This window comes from Colobus angolensis, unplaced genomic scaffold, assembly GCF_000951035.1.
Source record: "Colobus angolensis palliatus isolate OR3802 unplaced genomic scaffold, Cang.pa_1.0 Scaffold21, whole genome shotgun sequence".
NCBI classification, from domain to species: domain Eukaryota; kingdom Metazoa; phylum Chordata; class Mammalia; order Primates; family Cercopithecidae; genus Colobus; species Colobus angolensis.
In genome coordinates, this window is record NW_012115266.1 from 2,086,018 (window position 1) to 2,094,546 (window position 8,529).

Consider the following 8,529-nt stretch of genomic DNA (forward strand, 5'->3'; position numbering starts at 1 on the left):
CGGGCAGCGTCGGGGCCGGGCCCGCGGCCGCACGAGGGGAGCAGCCCCGTCGCTCGCGATTGGGGGACTCTGTTTTCCCTTTTCTCCAATGGGCAGCCGTGAACCATCTCGCCCAATCTGCTCCCACTGTCGCGCTGAACTTTTTGTTTTTGTTTTGGCCCAAGCGCATTTCGGAGCCCTCCCGAGCTCGTCCTGCAGCCCACCCTCCTCCCCGAGGGCGCCTCTGGCGTTGGCCCGGCGCCCCACGGCCGCTGCCTCCCCTTTGTGCTGTATCCGCTCTCCCTTGGTTCCCTGGTGTCTGTCTGTCCTTCCACTTATCCGCGGATGATGTGCACCGTTGTCACCTCCGCTTTGGAAGGAGGAACAGGCAGGTTTTCACAATGACAACTCGATGCAACTTGCTGGATTAAGATAGAAACAAGTTGGGTGCTGAGAAGTTCAGTCTATTTGGGTTTATTGACCCGGGTCTGGTGCAGTAACTTAGGATCTATTAAGCGGTGGAACTTTAGGAATTAATTTTTAAGAATTTGCCAAATGAAATTTATCTGGAGTGGGGGGAGTTTTCCTTAGAATAGAGGGCAGATGAATTAATTTGACTGTGATTCTTTGTGATGTGGACCTTTTTCGATTTAAACCAGTTTGATATAAAGTGTAGTCGAGGATGGCCATATAGGTCTGAACTCTGCTGTGTAGGGTCTTCCGAGGAAGCAGTTGCCAGCTATAACTTTTTTCCGTTAGTCTTTAGTATTGAGTATAATATTGATAATTAGTAGTAAAAACAAATATTTTGAAAAGGGAGGAGGAAACCATTTTTACCTGAAATAATCACAGATAATTTGTGCATGTTGAAGTACATAAATTGCTGCTTGCTGTAGATACAGATTTATTGTATATCTGAAGGTTTAGCAATTTGAATCAGAGGTGTGGCCCTGTCCCTCTTGGAGCGCCTTATATTCCGAGGTTAGAGTCCACAAACGCTCTAATCCCGGCATGTGTGGGAACTCCAGCCCATTTTTCACTTTGTAATCTCTAAACATTCTACATTCTGGTCCCTCTCCCAAGCTCTGGCTCCAGTAGCTTCCCATGCCTGGTCCCTGTCGGCCGTGCCCTGCCCGGCATCCCTCCACCCCTTTTCTCCACCTTGTACACACTCGTCCTTCAGAAAGGCCCCGTGAGAATGTTGCCTCCTGGTGAAACCTTCACACACACAGCCGTTGGGGTGGTTTCTTGTGAGCTTTTGAGTCTCGTGTTATCTCGTCCGCCCACGGGCAGGTACAGAGTAGATGCTCATAGACACTTAATGAATGGGTTAATTTATTAATCTTCAAGTTGTCAAGCTTAATAGCTTGTATTAGCTTTTCAAAATAAATCCACTTTAATGTTATTTACAAACATCATTATATTTTAAAAACTGAGCTGGAGAGTGAAGGGAATATGGTAGATACTTCTTCAATAAGAGAGTCAGGTAGGGCTTGATTCTTTATCCATAATCATTTCCAGGTGCTCTCGCGCCTGTATTCCATCTGCCGTCCCAAACACCCTGAATTGCTCATGCGCTGAACTTTTCATTCTCTCAGCGAATGCCAGGGGGCAGTACTGGGGAAGGTGGATGGAGGCTAGCGGACTCTTGAGAGGGAGAGACCCGTGTGAAGAAAGTGTCCCGGTGTCTGCGTGTCTTTCAGCAGGGAGTTTGGTGGGTGGGGGATGTTGTTTGGTGATTTTTCTCTTGGGTTGTTTAAAAGGGGGGTTGAATCTGATTTTCCTTTACCTGAGTATCAATTTGTGGGTTTATAGGACCTGGGTTCGTGGCCAGGTTGTGTGACAAAGAGATTTGTATATGTGACATCTAAGCAGCTCGCTGTCCACAGGAATGCCCTTCCCATGGCTTACAGAGCAAATCCTTTCAGATAAATTGCCGTGGTCCCATTATTTCGTGTTTCTGCGTACCATGTATGAGCTTTACTTTCTCTCCTTTGGCAAAATCCTTCTCCGTGGGCAGGAGTGCCCCGACTGTGTCGGCCCTAGAACACTCTAACGGAATCTTCCGCACACTTTTAAGGACAGGGACCACGTGTCCTCCCTCCACTCCATCACCCTGTTGGCTATAATACTGCATGTTAAGTAAATGCAGGAGACGATCCATTATGTGTGTGGATGGGGTTGGTTTGGGGCTACCTGGTCTCCGAATGAGACAGACTTAAACACCGGGCCACCTTCTTAGGGCTGTATGTCAAATGATGACTGCTGTATAGAAGTGTTATTTTAGGAATAGTTGAAGGACCGTGGAATAAGAATCAATACCATTCTCTGCTCTGTCACTGTTTGTGTAAGTCATTGATAGAGCCTAGTCTCCGTCTACAAAACGACTAAACCTCTCAGGTCACTTCCAATCCAAAATTATGTTAATACTTCATCTTTTACACTTCAGTGCCATCCTATTTTCTCTTAAGAATGATTTTAATCATATTTTGACATCTCTCTAATCACCTTACTTAGTTCATATGCGTGTTTCTTGTGGTTTTACCTCCTTTTTTTGAAATGTCATTATGAGATAGTTAATCAGTTGAGTTTTAGAATTGAGAGACTAGGGTATCAGTGCCCCCGCCCAAAGCCTGCTTGGGGCCTGTATGGCTCCTACAATGCCGGTTGCACCTCTGTAAGCTGTCTTAGTTTGTCTGTTTTAATAGCACACTGAAGAAAATAGTACCTAGATCCAGGGATCATCTGCTGGTGATAAACCTCTAGGTGGTACACGTGGCTCAAGCACTGGAGTAAACCCCAGGCTACAGTTTAAAAGATGAAGGTTTTAGACCCAGCCTTACGACTTAGTAGCACTTTGAGTTGAGGAAAGCACTTTGTTTCTGAGCTTTAACTTCCCTGTTGTAGTGCTAATACCTGTCTCACCTGATAGGATTGCTGAGCTAGCGAATCCCGAGTTCTGCATGTTACCAGAACCAGTAGAAACCGAACGCGTGTGTTCTGACACCTGTGTTTCTACCTTGTGCCACCTTTACAGGAATGCCTGGTCAGCAGATCTCTGAAGGCACTGGGCTTGCCTCTCAAGCCTTACGCAAAAGGCCCCTTCAGCGAAGGGTCATTCTGTTTCGTATTCTGTACTTTTCTACCCTGTTCTCAGGTAACTTTGTTTTCCCCACATGCATCCCTTTGGTTTTCGTTCCTGACTCACGTAGTAGCCCTGACTGATTTTCCTGAAAGTTGACGCTCTCCCGCGCCCTCTAGTGTTCCCTGGACATGACCAGTATTCCAGCACCACGAACAGTGCCTGGTGGCTCTGGGAGGTTCTTCATAAATTTGTTGAACCGAGTGGATCCTAGGTCGGCCGGGTGAATTATTTGCCTGTCTGATTTGTATAACAGGGTTGAAATATCTGATACATTTTAATGATCTCTGAGGAGTATTTTTATTTTTGAGGAAATGCTTATGTTGCATCATATGGAGAAATAGATATTTTTAGTAAGAAAACCAATCTGATTTTAGGAAACTGGAGCTTTCCTCACTGAGAAGTAAAAGGTGGCTTGATCCTTCAGCCAGTGAGCCAGTGGCGCCATAGGAAATCTCTCTCCCCCTTGGAAAGGAAACAAAACCAGATGTCATTCAGGGTCCTGGAGGGTTTAGAGGAAATATTTGTTTGGTGCATGTAAGTATGTACCAGGAGGGGTTTTGAACCAAAAAAAGGTGTTTTTTGTTTGTTTCTTTTTGAGACAGGGTCTTGTAGCCTCGCATGCTGGAGAGCAGTGACATAATCCCAGCTCACTGCAGCCTCAATCTCCTGGGCTCAAGCAATCCTCCTGCCTTGGCCTCCCAGAGTGCTGGGATTATAGGATGAGCTGCCATGTCTGGCCTCATTTTTATATTGATAATTTTGATTTATTTTTTCCTGATCATCCCATCTCAAGTCCATTCTCATATTAGTCTCTCTCCTAACATCCTGTTTGTTTTTCTTACAGCTTGCACCAGATTGATAATCACATACTTATGTCTCTTCCCACAGTATGCTGTGATCTCTACACAGTCAGGAACCTTGTCTATTTTGCTCTAGAGTTTTACTCTTCAAATATGGGGGCAAAGTGTTTTTCTGTTTGTTTGTTTCTTTTTGTTTTTTTTGAGACAGAGTGTCGCTCTGTTGCCCAGACTGGAGTGCAGTGGTGTGATCTCGACTCACTGCAGCCTCCACCTCCCAGATCCCAGTTCATGCAATTCTCCTGCCTCAGCCTCCCGAGTAGCTGGGATTACAGCCACGCGCCACCACACCCAACTAACTTTTCTATCTTTAGTAGAGACAGGGTTTCACCATTTTGGCCAGCCTGGTCTTGAACTGACCACGTGATTCACCCGCCTTGGCCTCCCGAAGTGCTGGGATTACTGGTGTGAGCCACCGTACCCGGCCTGGGCAAAGTGTGTTTAAAAATTTGTTTCGGGGCCGGGCGCGGTGGCTCAAGCCTGTAATCCCAGCACTTTGGGAGGCCGAGGCAGGTGAATCGTGTGGTCAGGAGTTCAAGACCAGCCTGGCCAACATGGTGAAACCCTGTTTCTACTAAAAATACAAAAATTAGCTGGGCATGGTGGTGGGCACCTGTAATTCCAGCTACTCGGGAGTCTGAGACAGAGAATTCCTTGAACCCGGGAGGCAGAGGTTGCAGTGAGCAGAGATCGTGCCACTGCACTCTAACCTGGGTGGCAGAGTGAGACAACGTCTAAAAGAATAAATATTTGTTTGAGTCATTATTGTGTTGCTTTTTTTCTTTTTTGAGACAGAGTCTCACTCTGTTGCCCAAGCTGGAGTGCAGTGGGTCGATCTTGGTTCCACATAACCTCTGCCTCCTGGGTTCAAGCAGTTCTCCTGCCTCAGCCTCCCGAGTAGCTGGGATTACAGGCATATGCCACCATGCCTGGCTAACTTTTGTATTTTTAGTAGAGATGGGGTTTCACTATGTTGGCGAGGCTGGTCTCAAACTCTTGACCTCGTGATCTGCCCACCTCAGCCTCTCAAAGTGCTGGGATTACAGGCGTGAGCCACCGTGCCCGGCCTGTGTTGCTTTTTTGTGTGATATTAAGAGTACGCAGTCTCTCAACCTGGACTTGGCTTCTTTTTTTTTTTCTTCTAATTCTCTAAGTTTTGTTCTCATTTGTAAAATGGGAATGATAGTATTGCATATGTGTTAAGGAGCTGTGATGTGTGTATCTTCTTTTATAGGGTGTGAAAAAATCTGTTTGACCAGCTACACCACAAACTAAACTGTGTTGTACGAATGTCTGTAGTCCAGTCTGTCGTCCCTCTGAATGTTTAGGATGGGAGGTGTAGCTTGGCGTGATTTTTAATCATGCATGTTGTTGCCAGAAGTTAAGTTCCTTCTCTCTGGGAACCGTAGGGAAAGCAGAACTGGTGCTCAGCCTTGTGTCATGATTATTCTCTTGCACGTTTGTTCTTTTTTAAATGGGTGAGGTGATGAGTTTTTTTTTTTTTTTTTTTCCATGTGTGAGTTATGGTGGGGAGGAATGGAAGGGAAATTTCTACCTGATTCAAGTTTTGTATAGAATGTTTCTGGCCTGCTTTGCCTTTGCCTTAGTTACTTGCAAGGGGAGACCTTAATTTGTTAGCAGTTTGTGCTCATTTAAATCTTGTGCCAAACCTAGGAGGGAGGCCCTCTTTTCATTGTACTGATGGGGCATCGGTGACGTGAAATAACTTGCCTGCTCACACTGCTGGGGTAAGGATGAAGCTAGGGTGGGACAGGTGCTTTGACTGCAGAGCCACATCCTTAATCCCTGTGCGGGCTGCCTCTGCAAAGCCCACCAGCCGGCAAACTCAAAGCGGCCTGTAACGTCCAGCCCAAGAACCACCTTTTGGAAGTTTTTCCTAACACTTGTCCTTGCCCAGTAAAAATCTTTGATACATTTCTTGTAACTTCTGACAGAAACTGTGACCTGTAAAGGCTGTACTTACAGACATTTGACACTAGGTGGCATCTGTTTCCGGAAACGTGAATGGCTGTTTGGGTCCTAGAGAAAACTGTAACAAAGAAAGCATCCTTGATTTTATTTTTAGGCACTGCTAGGTAAGCAGATGGATCAAATGTGGAGAGATGGGGAATCCAGCATTTTTGTTTTCTTCTGGAAGTTTATTTGAGGACTTCCCTCAACAACCCCATCAGTGAAAACCTTTGTTTTAAACTATCTACTGAGATGAAGACATGGAGTCTTTCTTACATGAAATCCCTCATCGTAAATACATATTGAATGTGATACGTGAGAATGAAGCAGTATTTTCTGTGATAAGGCAATAAGGAGTTTCTTACATGTCTGGTCGTAGATTAGTAGCCAAATACGTAAGTCTAAGAATTGTGAATGTCTGATCATAAACTTACCAGTGGTGGGTAGTTTGCTGCTTAAAATGTTTTGCTCAAGGAGAAATTCTAATAGTTTCAGTTTTTATTGTAAGTTTTAATATAAATAGAAAAACTGTTCAATCACAGTGCTTTTCAGGAAGATCATGGTTATCTGGCCTAGTACAGTGTATGAGTAATCAGAGGCATAATTAAGAGGCTAGCTCTATTTTCAAAATCCATATAACTCAGTAGCTGTATTTTATACCTTCAGTTGAAGGATACTGTATGATTTAAACTTTTTATTTATTTACATTTTTAAAGGTGAAGTCTCACCACTCTGTCACCCAGGCTGGAGTGCAGTGGCATGATCATACCTCACTGTAACCTCTACTTCCTGGACTCCCATGATTCTTCAGCCTCCTGAGTAGCAGGAACTAAAGTTGTGCACCAGCACAGCTGGCTACTTTTTTTTTTTTTTTTTTGGTGGAGATGAGGGTCTCACTTTGTTGCCCAGTCTTTAAAAACTTGTTTTAAATACACCGTTTTTGAAGTTGTTTAAAATCTTTTTTCCTGTGACATGTTGGAATTTTATGTATTTTTGGAGTGTGGTAACTGTAAAGCATTTCTACTTTGGTTCAGTTTTTCATAATCTCTGTTAGTTTCCTGTGGTCGCTCTAACAAATTCCATAAACTTAGTGGCTTAAAACAACAGAAATGGGCTGGGAGCTGTGGCTCACACCTGTAATCCCAGCACTTTGGGAGGCCAAGGTGGGCAGATCACTTGAGGTCAGGAGTTCGAGACCATCCTGGCCAACATGGTGAAACCCCATCTCTACTAAAAATACAAAAATCAGCTGGGTGTGGCAGCAGGTGCCTATAATCCCATCTACTCAGAAGGCTGAGGCAGAAGAAATTGCTGGAACCTGGGAGGTGGCGGTTACGGTGAGCTGAGATTGCACCACTGCCTCCAGCCTAGGCAACACGGTGAGACTCCGTGTCAAAACACCAGCACCAACAACAACAAACCAGAAGTGTATTCTCTCACAGTTCTCAAGGCCAGAAGTTCAATATCACTTTCACTGGGCCAAAATCAAAGCATTGGCAGGACTGTGGAGGGAAGCTGCTCTTTGCTGCTTCCAGCCTCTGGTGGCTGCTGCCTTCCTTCACTGGTGACCACATCACTCCAGTCTGCTTCACCTTTTGTTCTTTGTGAGGTGTCAAATCTCTCTCTGCCTCTTATAAAGTCATTTGGGTGGCATTTAAGGCTTACCCAGATAATCTAGGATAATGTCTTTTATCTCAAAAATTTTTATAACATCTTCAAAGACCATTTTCATTATAAGGTAACATTCACAGGCTCCAGAGGTTAGGAGCCGATGTTTCTGGGGGCCGTTTTCCACCATACTGCAGTCTGCTTTAGAGCTGTTAGCTCAACAAGTTTAGGCTTTTTCAAAACTTAGTGATGGTGTCTGTGGCCATCATTTTATTCGGAAAGGGCAGTGGGTGAAGCATTCTGCCTTGGTGGTAGGTAAATTGCTCAGCTTCAGACCCCATTCCCTTGGTGGCCTGAGTGAGGGCATTACCACCTGAGGGTACTTGGGAAAGCTGTTGAATTGGGTGAAGCAGAATGCATCCAAGCTTGACCCTGTGAAAGCTAGAGAAGGAAAGTAGGAGTGATAATATCATGGACATTTGTAATTATTTGCGAGTATAGAGATGTATTCTTTGCTATGGAGTTGATGGTGCTAGATACCTGATTAACATTTGAATTAGCATGACAGCTGTAGTTTTAAAATAAACTATTTTTTAACTATTCTTCCCTGGGTAGAAGCATAATTGTGAATTCAGGGAAATGAAAATCCGAAGGCTTTTCTCTTTTCATAATACTAGCACCAGTTGAACTACTCTGACAAGTCACCTAGCTTCTCAGTTGAGACAGCAACATTTATAGGAGCAAGTTTTGTTTTTTTTTTGAGAGGGAATCTCACTCTGTCGCCCAGACTGGAATGCAGTGGCCGGATCTCGGCTCACTACAAGCTCCGCCTCCTGGGTTCACACCATTCTCCTGCCTCAGCCTTCCGAGTAGCCGGGACTACAGGCGCCCGCCACCTCGCCCGGCTAGTTTTTTGTATTTTTTTTAGTAGAGACGGGGTTTCACCATGTTAGCCAGGATGGTCTCGAT

General features: G+C 44.9%; 1 protein-coding gene across 1 annotated transcript in view; it reads left to right on the top strand.

Annotated features, from left to right (window-relative positions):
* Window positions 1-140: 140 nt before the first annotated feature.
* The window catches only part of LOC105512071 (histone-lysine N-methyltransferase SUV420H1), a 39,060-nt gene continuing 30,671 nt past the window's right edge, over window positions 141-8,529 (top strand). The window contains exon 1 of the mRNA XM_011942329.1: window positions 141-294. The gene's annotated coding sequence lies outside the window, so the exon portion shown is untranslated. The remainder of the gene's footprint in view (window positions 295-8,529) is intronic.